This window comes from Pseudochaenichthys georgianus, unplaced genomic scaffold (assembly GCF_902827115.2).
Source record: "Pseudochaenichthys georgianus unplaced genomic scaffold, fPseGeo1.2 scaffold_556_arrow_ctg1, whole genome shotgun sequence".
NCBI lineage: Eukaryota > Metazoa > Chordata > Actinopteri > Perciformes > Channichthyidae > Pseudochaenichthys > Pseudochaenichthys georgianus.
The window spans coordinates 99,495-114,877 of record NW_027263117.1 but is presented as its reverse complement, the minus strand read 5'-3'; the positions used below and the strand labels follow the sequence as shown (position 1 = coordinate 114,877).

Sequence of the window (15,383 nt, the reverse complement as noted above, 5' to 3'; positions counted from 1 at the left end):
GGCAGCAACTTCGTGAGCGGCAACTTCGTGAGCGGCAACTTCGTGAGCGGCAACTTCGTAAGGCACTCGTGAGGGCATCTTGTCAAATCGTATCATCTTCGTGGTATCATCGGTGCATTCACATTCACTCTGATCGGGGCGAATGCCCGATGGCACCGAGGATAACAAGATGCCCTCACGATGGCCTTACGAAGGGCAAAATGGACACACGAATTCAACACGAAAATGAACCTTCTCAAGGTCCTTCGGCAATTTTTTGGCATGCCAAAGATTTTGCCTCCGCTCACGAAGTTGCTGCCGGAGCCTGAGAAACTCCGCCAGCGGTCATACGATGGCTTAAGATGCCCTCACGAATGGCCCGATGTTGCTACGATCACAGCCGAATTTGAACATTTCCTTTATCTTGTGTCCATCGGGTTGTTTTATTGCAAAACAAAATCATGTAAATATATTATGTAAATAACCCAATTTGTGTTCTGTGAAACTAAAAAGGATATAATATATTATTTTGAAGGACAGTTGACAGGAAATTGTTGTTGTTATGGAAACAACATTACGGAGAAAACGTAATATTTTCTACATATAAAGACGGATAAAGTAATGAACAAAGTCTGAAGATATCAGTACAGTATCATAGTACTGTAACATAATTGTTTTTGGTACTTTCATTGCAGTTGTATGTCTTAAATGTAATGTAAATGTTGCCTTCGTGTGTGGTTCGGGGCCATCTTCGTGCGAAATTCACAATTCCATATTCGTGTGTCCATCGGGTGTCAATTTCGGGACAGTGTGACAGGGCCTTTAGAAAGTAGCTGGCTCCTTATTAACCTGATATCAACCTACTTCAAGTTAAACACACTGGAAACGTCATGCAAACAGAGATTGACTGATAGCAGTGAAGATACAGCTTGTGGCTTTAAACAAGGTGTCCTATTCTGAAGTACTCCAAACAGAACACTTAGCTTCATAATGGCTTGCTAAAAAGGAGTGCTGGACAAGGGTGGGCATAGACTGTGATTTAGTCTTTTCATTAGAGTACTTTAGCTACCTTGTTTTAATAGACACTATGCAACAGTCCTCTCAATTATTCAGCAGTGGTGCGGACCCATCTGGTCCTCGGTACGGTCCTGAGGGATTCCATACGGTGACATCAGCTCCACCGAGCTGCACACTGCAAATCCATCATGAAACCTGATCCGCGAGATGAGAGACCCTCGCTGAGGAACATTTTTGGCGCTACAAGTCAATGACATCACCTCTTTTTGTTTCTCTTGGAGCAGCCTTTCTTTCTATATATCCTTGCGCTAAGCTTTAACTCACTCGTGGCAGACTATGACCATTTTTTGTTCTTTTCACTACTTCCCATTCCTTTCTCTGGATGACATCACTTGAGGCAGCTTTTAATAATTTCTCATTTAAAGCGGTGATGGAAGATGGCATTATGTTGCCTTTGGAAAGGGCCCCAACATAAATCAAACACACCGTACTCTGGAGCTTTTGAACTTTGTATAAACTCCACATGGCTTTACTTTTACAGGGTAGAAAATTGGTTCTCCACCCTGGTATGGGCACAACAGTTGCTTTTCATTTAGTCTTATCAGGGACGGACTTAAACATACAGAGGGTGAAAGAAATCAGACTAACTACCTCGAAGGACGTTCAAAATACCCCGGCGTTGGAATCGCTGCCCTCGGCATTTTAGGTCCCATATGGCCTATAAAGTGTAAACAAAGAAAAGTGAAACTAAGCTCTTTTGGTGGCACACTTTGTGTTATCTATGTCTTTGGTCTAAGTGTTGAAACATTTCACATGAACACTGTTTCCTCTGAAGGCACAGACTATGTGGTGCAGTACGGGGGGGGGGTTTACCACACTATTCAGAGGGAAAGCCAGCAGTGGTTCATTACTTTGTGGTTATAGAGGAACTCAATTCGGTTTATATACTGTGGTACTGCTTTTTTAAAAGGTCATATATGGAAGTGTTGTAGCATGGTTCCTCACAAAAAACAAAAACACTTGCATTAAGCAGTATTTATTCACATCGGGAGTAGTATCGCTTGCATATTTTTCTTTTGGGTTTATATATTAAAAAGTGAAAAATGCTCATCCAGGTGTCTCAAAGTTCAAGGTGATGTCGATAAATGTCCTGTTTGCGAGTCTAAATCACCGGTGTCCGGCTTAACATGGTATATATAAAAAAAATATTTTAAATGCTAAAAACAGCATCTTCTGCAATTTCAGTCTGACAATTTTTGATACATTGATAATCAAATTAGTTGGCCATTTTTTTTCTGTCCACCGTCATATTCATTAATCGACTGATTGGTTGCAGTTCCTCATGAAAAACATGTCTCCTTAATAATCAGTAATAATCTCATTACTGCTTTGCCTACCAAACAATAATAATACACTATTTATTTCTGTTTTATTGTGTTGCACTGTTGGAGGAGCCTGTGACCTAAGATTTTCATCGTCATAGTAACTACACTGTGGCTATGTTCGCATGACCAATACAAGCCTTGAACCAGTAAAAACAGAACTCCACATCTACCATTGTAACGGTTAAGAAAACCGGAGTTCCTGACAGTCTCCAACTCCTTCCATGTCTGTTCAGTCATTGTGTCAGTGACTAGTGTACTGTGTTGTTGATGAAACTCTATTGTTCTAATGTAAATAGCACACCCAGTTTCTGGGAAAGCGTGTCTAGGCCGGGGGTCACTAATGCGGGGAGAAACAAGCCTTTTGAGTCCAATCTTACAGGTCAGTGGACAAGCATTGAGCACCAGTGTTGTGCCCTCTGTCAGACTACAATTGGACGGCTGATTGAGCAGGCAACATTTCAAAACCGTTAATAACATCAGTGTATGGGCTCCGCGTCAACCTCTGACCCATACAACCTTATCTGTTCCCACATTACAGAGGAATGATGAAGGCCAAAGACGAGTCACAAGACAGTGAGAGATCAAATCAAAGAGCTAGACATGCCGTGATCTGGGGCAAAGGAATGCCTTAAACAGTCTAGACTCATGGATGGTACAATTAAGGAGGATTCCTCGTCAACCCAGTCATAAAGTGTAGCTTACAGCCATTCGTAGATCATCTTTGTTCACACATATCCTATTCCCTCCTCCATTAACTAAGGCGTCAGTGACCATAATCCCTGTTTTTTCAAAGAGTAGCACCACACTAACCTCAGACTACCAAAACCAGAGCCTCCTTGCTTTGAGTTATTCTTAAACACAGCTTTCTGCGGCCTCGGGTTGAGGCTCCTCTCCTAGCTGATGAAAAGGCAATTCAGAGAGGCAAGGCGCAGCTGTGTGGTTAACACTGATTAGAACAGGATTTTTACATTCTTGAAGGAATAGCAATGCAAAAAATGGACACAAGTCTCCTGTGTTCTTCAACCATCCTTTAACAGTGCACAGAGCTGTGGATGTTCACATGATCTCATAGATGACATGAGACACAACTAGGTTATGAATATAGGCCAAGCAATGGTGAAGACAACCTTGTGGGCCCCAACATATAGGCCGTTTCTCAATCGCGAGGATGCTCGCTTGGTTGCACATGTCTTCCGAGTCACTTCCTTCAGAAGCTAGGCAAGACTCCTTCCTGGCAATGGGAAAACGAAGAGTGGAACAGGCTAGCAAGTGTGCGTCATATGAGAGGCCTGCCTTACATTTTCTGCCACAGATTTGGGGAAATTGGTCCGTGCGCAAAGCATTGTGGGGATTTGAAGGACGCAAAGTCTACCCATGTGCAGCCTCGAAATTACCCCCAAACCAAGGACGCGGCCTCGGTGGAATTCCAAGTATGCTGGAGATTGGAACAGTCCTTCGGCGGCACTCGATGACGTAGTATCCTTGAAATATTGGCTTGGAAGCCAGTTTCCTCGCGATTGAGAAACGGCCATAGAGTGCCACAGTGACGCGTCCTAAAACCCGGAAGTAAACTCCTTCCGGTTCCTTTGACAAAAACGCAATACAATTTCGCCATAGGATTTTGGAAAATAGCTGGAAATAAGGTCTGTGGTTGACACACATTTAAGAGAGGGATCACGTTTTGTTCAGCCGGATAATAATATCCACATGTCTACCCTACTTTTATCATTTTCGAATCGTAAATCTAGTCGCCAGAAGCAAAATGCTAACGTTATGCTATAAACGAACTACAGCAGGGTCGCTGCTTCAACGTCACGCCAACTTAAGATCCATATTCAAAACTACAGATTCAAAATTGTACAAGTTGAAGCTTTTGTTTGCAGGAGGCAGGAACTTGCTTTCAAGCAGAACACGGGAACAAACAAACTTAGCGGGAGTGTTTACGTGTTCGGTGTAATGACGTAAAACGGCCTCGACAGCTTCTGTAGTCCTATTCAGCCACTTGGTAACAACCATCGTTTTTCAGACACGTAGACTCTTCAGAAATCACCAGTGGGGTCACTGCTGATGTATTTAATGTCGTAGAACAAAACGTGATCCGTCTCTTCAATGTGTCTCAACCACAGACATTATTTCGAGCTATTTTCCAAATCCCTATGGAGAAATTGCATTGCTTTTTTGTCAAAGGAACCGGAAGTGGTAAAATGCTAACTTACTTCCGGGGTTTAGGACGCGTCACTGTGGTACTCTATAGGCACCACATAGAATAAACATGTAGGGCAGCAACTACATCTGCTGATAGTTGTCTATATAAATCAATTAGTTATTTGATCTGAAAAGTGTGCATGCCAGTATCTCAAGAGTCAAAGTTGAGGTCTTTAAAGCTTTGTCAGTTCACAATACAAAAATATTCAGTAAACTCCAATAAGGAATAAGCAGGACATATCCATAGTTCAGAGGCTGAACTCAGCATTTTTTGTCATTTTGGCATGATAAATTACATAATTAATCAGTACAATATCAAAAAGAGATGGCTATAGTTTTGTTTGTCCATCAACATATTGATTACATGACTTATCATTGCAGCTCTAGCCAGTAGCCACCTGGTAACATATTTATATTTACCTTGCACTTTTAATAAACATACTGTATCTTGGTGCTCCATCCCCCATTAAACTGTATAAGCATCAAAATATACTTAAATTAAAAGTACTCATTATGCAGATTGGCCCATTTCATAATAATATATTTTGATAAATGTAAGAGTTGAAAGCTGCAGCTAGTTTTAAATTACTTTGTTTGCTGCAGGGGAGCTTGTGAAATGTACTCCAGTTGTAACTAAAGTCTTATTTAAGTATTGATTATATTGAACCTATTAATGGAAATATGTAAGACTAAAATGTACATACATGTAGTGGGGTAGAAGCACAAAGTAGCAAAACAGGGAAATACTCAAGTCAAGTACAAGTCTCTCAAACATTGCAGTTAATTACAGTACTTGAGTAATCTACTTAGTTAGTAGTCTACCCCACTGGTTGGCCAACCTATGCTTTGACAGCTGACAGCAATGGGTGCGCGTTTACAAAACACAGCAAATACAGCTAGGTTAATTAATAATAATTAATAATTCACGTACAAACAATAAACACAATGGGAAATGTGTATAACCCAGTTAGCTATGGGGCTAAGAGAGGAACTAGTTTAATGTTGCTAATTAACAGTTAGCCGTTATTAACCGTTAAATGTTTAAATGACGTTCGAAAACGTTAGCAGTAACATATTTATATCAGGGAACGTTAGCTTTGTAGCTTCAACACACAATCATATATCTCTATGTCTCTGGAAAATATAAATCCTCTTTAGGTTATACAAGACAACATAATCTCACCTGTGAGCTTGACCAGTCAGTGTGATGAACGCTAACCTCTGGCTTATCATCAATCACAGCAGTATTAACGTTAGCTAGCTTGCTACACACCCCTACCACTACTAGCTTATCTCAGGTAGTTTTGGTGGCTACAACACCGGCCCATTTTTTCCTTACCTCATATGGCAATACACACACGCCTTCTCATAACTGTGCTGTCATCAAGTTATTTCTTCCACTCTCTGACGTAAATAAAGGCTAACCAGCTGCGCGGCTAGCTAACTAGCTTTGTCAACTTTTTGGCTCGACTTCCTGTTGGGGCTTCCGCATAGCAGTCCTTATCGTCGGTGTCCATCAGCCTACAGTATATGTTTCTGTTCTCAAAAACGGCTTCTCAGCTATAGGGAAACAACGGGACATCATCCACACAAAGGTATCTTTCAACCAGAATGTGCAGTAGTTTTCATATGTCTTATAAACCGCTGCCATGTGACACCCACACTAGTGTCACATCACAAACATGCCTTTCCCTAAGGTGTGTATCCCTCATTGAAACAATCTGCTATCATGCATTGACAAAATACTTCACCGTATTAGGTAACCTGTGTGGCAGTCCAAAAGAAAGTAATACATGCAATCTCCTTCTTTCATACTGATTCACATGAAAGTCCATTACTTACCCTGTTAATACAGCTGCAGTGTGTATCTCCTTTTTCCTTCCCCCTCTTCCTTTTGTTCTTGTTTTTTCTCCTGGTCCAGGCTAAGTAAGAGCTGACTGTAAAATAATGGTAACTTATCTTTCTCTCTTCCCCTCTCCAGCTATTAGACCCTCCCCCTGTGCTTTTCAGTCTGGAAAAGGAATGACACCATCCTTCCAAACAAGTTCTCTCTCGTTTTACTTTGGGCCAGGAGTTGTGTATTACTACATAAACAGCACCCTCCCTCTCTCTTTCTCTCTGTGTGTGTGTGTGTGTGTGTGTGTTCATAAAACTGTCCAGTTAGACCCCTCCTCCTCCTGCTGCTCTCCTTTCTCTCTGGATTCTTGAAGCATTCTTCATTCAATGACATCAACCCTGTTGCCTCTCCTTGTAAGGTCAGGCTGAGGGAATGAGGGAGTGAGAGGGAGGGAGAGATAATGGGGCTAGACTCGAGGCTTGATTAGATACAGACACTAAAACAGTCATGCTTTTTAAACACAAGGAGGCACAACGGTGGAAAAAAGTATGCTCAAACAGGCCTGGGTTGTGGTATACTTTGGCTATTTTTACTTTTTTTTATTACTGTTAGGCAATACAAAAAAGTCTGGTTTTATGCCTTTCAATACCTTGCCTCGACAGGCAAAAGCTGAGGATCAGATTGTAGAGGAATTATTTTGCCGGTTGCCAAGTGTGCTGCCACATCATTATTTGCTTTGCACTCAGGCAGTAAACATGTGGGAACTTGGATTGCTCCTTTTATGGCTCTTCCACAAATCATATTTGTTCATCCTGACAAAGAGGATGTGATCGCCCTTCACCGTGGTGTTAGATAACACCTCCCATCCTGCACAAATGACGGCTACTATGACTTAATATCCTTTTATGGCAATACACACACACACACACACACACACACACACACACACACACACACACACACACACACACACACACACACACACACACACACACACACACACACACACACACACACACACACACACACACACACACACACACACACACACACACACACACACCATAATGACTCAGGTAGCCCTATCATAGTCTTATCACACTTTCAGGTGTAGTCATTGCTCGTATAATGCAATAAATCACTCATTACTTTTGACATAAATGAACATTCATTTTCACCTTCTTATTTTAATATTTTGAAAGTGTAATTATTGTTTTACATTTAGATTTTTTGTAACATGGGTCCGGTAATTCAAACAGTGTTTCTGCTCATAATGCAAACGAACACACACATTTAGAATGGGCTAAAATCAAGACTGACTTTTAATTAAGTCCATTAATTGAGAAGTCATCCGACAAATAATACACTATTTTAATAACTTATCAATGAATTGTCCGAAAAAGTCAAGCAAATATACCAAAGAAAGCAAATTCAAGATGCAACCTAGAGTGATGGGGAATTGTGACATTATTTAAAATGTGCTTCACCAAAGATGATTAAATTACAGAGAAAATAATCAACAGATCAACCGATAATATAAATTATTTTTACTTATATATTTCTACAAGTAAAAAGAGAAAGGGCATTGGAACAATTGCCGTTATCTCACTGTATGCCTCTAGGCCTATATAACGTTTCAGAGGTTTTGGAGCGAGCATCAAGTGTCCACTTCTGTTCTGACTCATCTCTCCCATGACTTTCAGGTTGAGTAGCAGCAGTGCATTTAATTCAGGTTGTGAAACGAGGCAGATCTCCCCTCTTTCAGACCTCTGCAGTAGCCGTTGTGTAACCTGTTGTTGCCTGATTCATGTCTGTGAAATACACAGGGAGTGGTCTTTGGGGTCTCTGATAGCCCATTGTCCCGCTAGGAATGCTTCCAGTCTCTCCCCACTTCCACTGGGACTAAAAAAACATGTTGAATTTCCACGCAAAAAAAGTGCTCTCAGGCAGGTGACATTCGGGAGGAGGTCAACTTCTGTTTGCCTTTCCAAATTCCTGCCAATTTACAAGCCTGCCTTCTGTCTCGGTGGTGACGTTAGTTTGTTGAAATGACACCAAAGTAAAGCTCTTCTTCCTGTTTTCATGCAGCTGCAAACATGAGCCGGTGCCATGGAGACTGACGTTTGGATCAGGCAGGGCAGAGGGAAGCTGTTCTTACCCCTAAGTCTGGAGGTAAGATAAAAACAGGAGGCCGTCACAATCAGAGCCAGACAGCCTGGAATGCAGCCAAACTTTGGAGAGAACCGTTCGTCTCCCCCTCCCTCTCTAAGTGCCATATTTCTCCCCCTCTCTCTGTTTCGTGAGGCATGTTTTTTTAAACACTTTTCTTTCCAAATTCCTCCAGCCCTGCCCTGCAAACGCTGCACTTTTATTTCCCTTTTCATATCTTTCTTTCCGCTTCTCCCTTTCCACCTCCCATTGCTCCTGTGAGTCAGCAACTGCCTTATAATGCTCTGAGTTATTATCCTGTTCCTGGATCATTTCCAACCCTCTCTTTCTCCCTCACTAATTCGCTCAACAGAGAAAAGGAGGAAGCTATTTCAATGGAGGGTTAATGTTTCACACCCAACTAAATGCATTTTAAAGGTGTCGAAAATGACCATAAAGTAGACTGTATAAAGCTCATGATGAATACCGGACTGAGCAGTTCGACTTGGCTTTCCTTCCACTCTTTCTCTGTATGTTGGAACCACACACTCATTGCATTACATGTGACTTGTTAGACGCTTTTATCCAAAGCGACTTACATACTCAATACTGTGGGCAATCCCCACAGGAGCACTTTGGGGTGAAGCGTCTTGCCCAGGGACACAACGACATGCTGACTACAGTGGGGTTTGAACCTGTGACCCCCTGATCTGAACACCAACGCACAACCCACTGCACCACACGCCACCACTCCTACATTTTAATAAATGAACACTGCTTCTGAACCTCGCATGAGAATTTAAGAGGTCATGTTATGTTCATTTTGGTTTATATGTGTACTTAGTGTCTCCACTGTGTCATGTCTCCACACTTTAATGTTCAAAAAGCTCTTTATTTCTCTCATACTGCCTGTGCGGCCGCACCTCTTTTCACCCTCTGTCTGAAACCAGAGCCCAGTCTGCTCTGATTGGTTAGCTGGCCGGCTCTTTTGTGATTGGTCAACTGTTTAGAGCTGTCCCGCCCCTTAGCCTATCACGTACAATTTGTTGGAGCGCTACCCATTAGTAGCCTAAGTGTTACATAGTGATGTCACTGTATTACAGAAGTAAACAAATGAGTCCAATTGAGGCGTTTCAAGCAGGAGGGGGAGAAACTTCCTCTGGAGCGAGCTCTGGGATTTTCGCCATTTATAAAAATGCGTATTATATTAGGTTAAACAATATCCCTGTCCTTGGACCCTCTGTGCTCAATTTATGGCAGCTGTTGTTTGAAAAGGTAATTCACCTCTTGTGTCATTACAACACACTTCTAGCAACACATAAAGCTGGTTTTAAAAAACGTTGTTAGATATTATTTGAGATATAACCAATATTTGTAAAATTCCCTCATAAACAAAGTTAGTTTAGCACAAGGAGTAGCTCTCCTCAATTTCACATGTAAGCAAATCTCTGATCATTTAAGTTTGGTGATGTGAGATAAAGTTGATAAAAGGAAGTTGTAATGCACAAATCCTCTTGCAAGTGTGTATAGCCTACAATGCAGTTGCAAAGTAGCTGTGCCCACAAAGCGGAAAAAAACAAAACATTAAGCCATCAAGCAGACATTCCGGGCGTGCTTTAGACAGGATCAGAACATGCATACTTGAGAGAGAACATAGTCTCTTCACTCAGCACCTGGAGAAAAACATCTCCCTGCAGCCAAACTGGCTCCCATTCAAGCAGACTGTAGAGCCCCAGTTCCCCCAGCAGGGGTCAGGCTCACACAGTGGTGAGCACAGCCAGACTAAGAGAATACAATGCCTTAGGGAGAACTCCTCAGAATCTCCTGACAGCAGTGGCGGTTCTAGACCAATTTGACTGGGGGGGGCCACTGGGGGGCCAGTTATTTTCTGAGGGGGGCACAATACATGCAGGACGAGAAAGAGAACTAGACAGTATGAAGTAATTGCGCATAAGAAAACAATGCAATACAGTTATTGGTATTTGTTTCAGTACATTTATTTATTTCAGATAGATCTTATAGTTATTACTGTTAGCTTCAGCTTAAGTTATAGTGCAATGTTTGCACTAACACCATATTTATATACAATTAAAGGCAATGAACAGTTACATCTCTAATTTACATACGGGTGTCTGCACAATCTCATATTACAGCAACAAAATCCTGCGGTTTTTGGCAAACCGAGTACCAGAAAATATACATTTAAAAAAAAACAAAAAACGTTTCATTGTTAGGGGGGCCACAGGGAGGTCAGTGTTAGGGGAACCGTCCCTGCCTGACAGCATCCACATCAGTTAGATATGTGATTAAGGACAGGAGGGAGTGTAGAGATAGTGACATGCCTCTGATAGAGAGTGATAGGCTTGTAGATGAGAATGGACACATGAGAAGCTGGCGATCTCTGGGGATAAACAGCTGCAGCAGCGGTGGGCTAGATAGGGAGGGCTGGAGAAAGAGAGAGAATGTGGGGTGATTGCAGGAAAAAGGATTGTAAATAATAATACTCCTCGTACGCTAGGTTTTTGCCTTTTTTTAAGAACTAGAGTGCACACACACACACACACACACACACACACACACACACACACACACACACACACACACACACACACACACACACACACAGAACGAGACTCCCTACCATGCACCCATACACAAAGAATTCAAGCTAAAAGGGTGAACTGCTTGCCAAAAGCTTCAAATAATAATACCCAAAATGTCTATCAAATGAAAAAGTTGCAGGGTATCGTCATTGGTTTGTGAACAGCGGTTTTGGAGCCTTAAGTTTGGCTTTTTGGTTCCGTCGTCTTGCTTTTTTTCAACCAGTGAGGTAGCAATTAAAGCAAAGTACAATCAAATGCAGAAATAGACATTTCTAAGCATCCAACATGATACTTTTATGAACTGCAAAGTGCAAACAGACTAAGGAAAGGGTCAAAGTTGTAAGAGAGCACCAATACTGGACAATGCTGTGTTTCGTGAGCTGTCCGTAATAAGCTAGCCCTGCTTTCTTATTGTCTAAATGACTCCAAATCGGACCAACATTTATAAAATGAACATCTTGCTGTGTTTAAGAAGACTTGAAAGAAGCGATTGAGACCAAAAAGTCCTCAGGAAAATGTTTACTGAGTATATATAATCCATTGAGAAGTAGTGACTTTTTTCTCGTCGACTTCAATACAATCAAATGTATTTTATGTCGTCGCCATCTGCTGGACATTACAAAGAATGCAAGTTTCAATCACTCGTTTCAATGTTCCTACCCAGAGGTGGCTGCCTAAGAACAGCTTATTAGAGGCTGTCTCTTTTTAAAACAACATTTATCACATTCTTCCCCCGCCCACCTCTTACTCCCATTCCTCCTTAAAAACACACCACCACCACATTTTTCTTTCCCCCTTTCATCTTTCTCTCTCCCTTTTTTCTCCTCCCTCTGCCCTCAACACTTCTCCTTCCCCACTCATATGTTCTCTCTTTCTTCATATGTGAAACCCAATACAGCCCGGCTGTCAGTGACACACTCTCTCTTCCTCCTTAACACACAAACACCAGCACATTCTCGCCTAACTTACAAGGTGGCTCCTTGAGGCCGATGCGTGACATGTGGTTCCAATGAACAAGTAGCACAAAGGAGCAGAGGTTCAGCAGAGCACAGAATAAAGACAGGGTTACATGGAAAGCAGTGGGCAGTGGAGAAGAAAAAGGCAATGGGAGAGTTACATATTTTAGAGAATTTTAACCATAAAAAAAATATATATCCTACAAGCTTTCAGAGTGACTTTGAAAACAGGCATTTCCCTTCATCTGCACAGAAGACCTTTAAGCTGTTCTACATTACCCTTGATGTGCAACCAACAGAAGAGGCAGGATCTGATGGACAGATAGTGACAGGTACATGAAAGTCACTGATTACAGGAATGAGGTGTGTGCGGGTCCCCGAGATACGTGCGAGTCCCCGAGATGCGTTTAAACAGCTGCATTTGAATTCAGCGCAGCATCATCAGCCGAGATAGGAAAAACAGAGACGTGCTGATGGGAACATGATAGAAGGGTCATGTGTTGCAAGGCGGTGTGTGTGTGTGTGTGTGTGTGTGTGTGTGTGTGTGTGTGTGTGTGTGTGTGTGTGTGTGTGTGTGTGTGTGTGTGTGTGTGTGTGTGTGTGTGTGTGTGTGTGTGTGTGTGTGTGTGTGTGTGTGTGTGTGTGTGTGTGTGTGTGTGTGTGTGTGTGTGTGTGTGTGTGTGTGTGTGTGTGTGTGTGTGTGTGTGTGTGTGTGTGTGTGTGTGTGGGAGTCGATAGGGGTGGACAAAGACAGTCATCGTTGTAAAGAGTCCATGTATCATGAGTGAGATTAGTGTCAAGAATTTCTTCCCACTGTGGTTGACCTTGTCTCGCATCGAAGGTCCATATTACATTACATTGCATTTAGCTGACGCTTTTATCCAAAGCGACTTACAATAAGTGCGTTCCAGCAAAAACATTTCAAGTGCTACTCAACTGGCTGTAGATAAGCCAGCCCTTTATTAGTATATAAGTGCTTTGTTAATAGTTCTATCGCTCGAGGTGGAGTCGAAAGAGATGAGTTTTCAGTCTGCGCCGGAAGGTGTGTAAGCTATCTGCTGTCCTGATGTCGATGGGGAGCTCATTCCACCATCTTGGAGCCAGGATAGCAAACCCACGTGTTTCTGCTGATGGGAACTTGGCTCCCCCTCGCAGCGAGGGTGCAGCGAGTCGTTTGGCTGATGCAGAGCGTAGTGCACGCGCTGGGGTGTACGGTTTAACCATGTCCTGGATGTAGGAAGGGCCAGATCCATTCGCAGCATGGTACGCAAGTACCAGTGTCTTGAAGTGAATTCTAGCAGTTACCGGAAGCCAGTGGAGGGAGCGGAGGAGCGGCGTGGTGTGGGAGAATTTAGGAAGGTTGAAGACCAGGCGAGCCGCTGCATTCTGGATGAGCTGCAGAGGTCGGATGGCACATGCAGGCAGACCAGCCAGGAGGGAGTTGCAGTTGTCTAGGCGTGAGATGACGAGAGCCTGGACCAGAAGCTGCGTGTCTTTCTGGGTCAGCTGGGGACGCATCCTCCTGATGTTGTAAAGCGTGTATCTGCAGCAGCGGGTTGTAGCAGCGATGTTTGCAGTGAAGGACAGGTTGTTATCTGGGTTCACGCCCAGAGTCCTTGCAGTCTGGGTCGGGGAAACAACAGAGGGGCCGATGTTGATTGTTAGGTCAAGAGTATCGTACATCACCACATTGTCACACAGGAGTTGTGTGTGTGTGTGTGTGTGTGTGTGTGTGTGTGTGTGTGTGTGTGTGTGTGTGTGTGTGTGTGTGTGTGTGTGTGTGTGTGTGTGTGTGTGTGTGTGTGTGTGTGTGTGTGTGTGTGTGTGTGTGTGTGTGTGTGTGTGTGTGTGTGTGTGTGTGTGTGTGTGTGTGTGTGTGTGTGTGTGTGTGAGATCTGGCTCTGGGTCTCTGAATGAGAGAGGAGACTTCCAGACAGTGATTTGCACAGACTAAGGGGCAGATGGAGGGGGATTGAAACCCAGAGAAGGAAACAGGCGTCCAAGAACTCAATTACACACATTAGAGGCGCTGTTGATTTCCTCCTAATCAGGTTGAGGATCCAAAACCCCGTTTGAAGCTGACCCCGGCAGCCGCCTCACTCTCGCTCCCAGTGAGAGCTCTCACACATCTATATTCACGCCCACAGCGCAGGGATTGGCTGGAATATGAGTGATGTGTTGAGTCTGTATGAACTGCTGTCACATCCATGCCTCTGCATCTCTCTGCATCCTTAAGTGATTGTTTTATCCTTCTCCTCCGTCCAGTCTGAGGGGCTCATTTCTTTCTTTCTTCCCGCTCAGCATCGTCTCCCTCTCTCGCACGTGACTCAACTCTTTCCTTCCCATCACCCCATCTGTGCCCATGTCCTTGTCTCTCCGTCCGTCCATCTGTCGCGCCCTCTCCCTCTCCGTCTTCTTCGCCTAATGTGCGTAAAAGTCTAGAAAACACGAGTGACCAGTAACACACGCACCCCCCCCCCCCAACCTCCTCCTCCATTTGCTGACACACACTTATAGGAAGAGCTTAAATGAATTGGCAATCAGCAGAGAAAGAGGCGCTTCCCAAAGTGAAGGGGAGCAACAGAGAAGGTTAAAGGGAACCATTGTTGATATGAAGTTGAATGAAGGGGCTGCAGATGAAAATCAGCCTTCAAATCGTGCATATCTACATGATGGACTTAAAGTTAATTAATGTGCATTGTACCTTTTTTAATACACACAATACAAACAGGTGCAGGTGTGGTGGTGTCAATGAGAGGGAGATGTAGATAAAAGAGCCAGCCCTCTCATTAGTGTCTCCAGGGATGAGGGGGGAGGATGAGGGGGGGGGGGAGACGTGATTCAGGAGCAAGAAATAGGTGCAGAGATGACTGAGGGGCGGATCGACACGGAGAGACGACGTAAGAACAAAAGAGGTGGAGACTCAGCTTCACCGTGGAGGAACACCCTCAGCTGCCTTTTTCCTTTTTTCTCCAAGATTGTTTAATATTGGTGTGTGTGTGTGTGTGTGTGTGTGTGTGTGTGTGTGTGTGTGTGTGTGTGTGTGTGTGTGTGTGTGTGTGTGTGTGTGTGTGTGTGTGTGTGTGTGTGTGTGTGTGTGTGTGTGTGTGTGTGTGTGTGTGTGTGTGTGTGTGTAGGTTGTTTTGGAGTGATCAGTGTGGAGGAGGAGGAGGAGGAGGAGGAGGAGGAGGAGGAGGAGGAGGAGGAGGAGGAGGAGGAGGAGGAGGAGGAGGGTGATGGAGGGTGATGGAGG

At 43.5% G+C, this 15,383-nt stretch overlaps 1 protein-coding gene across 1 annotated transcript in view; it reads right to left on the bottom strand.

The window, feature by feature from the left end:
- The window catches only part of zyx (zyxin), a 28,874-nt gene extending 22,690 nt beyond the window's left edge, over nucleotides 1-6,184 (bottom strand). The window contains 1 exon segment of the mRNA XM_071202555.1: nucleotides 5,926-6,184. The gene's annotated coding sequence lies outside the window, so the exon portion shown is untranslated.
- Nucleotides 6,185-15,383: the final 9,199 nt, after the last annotated feature.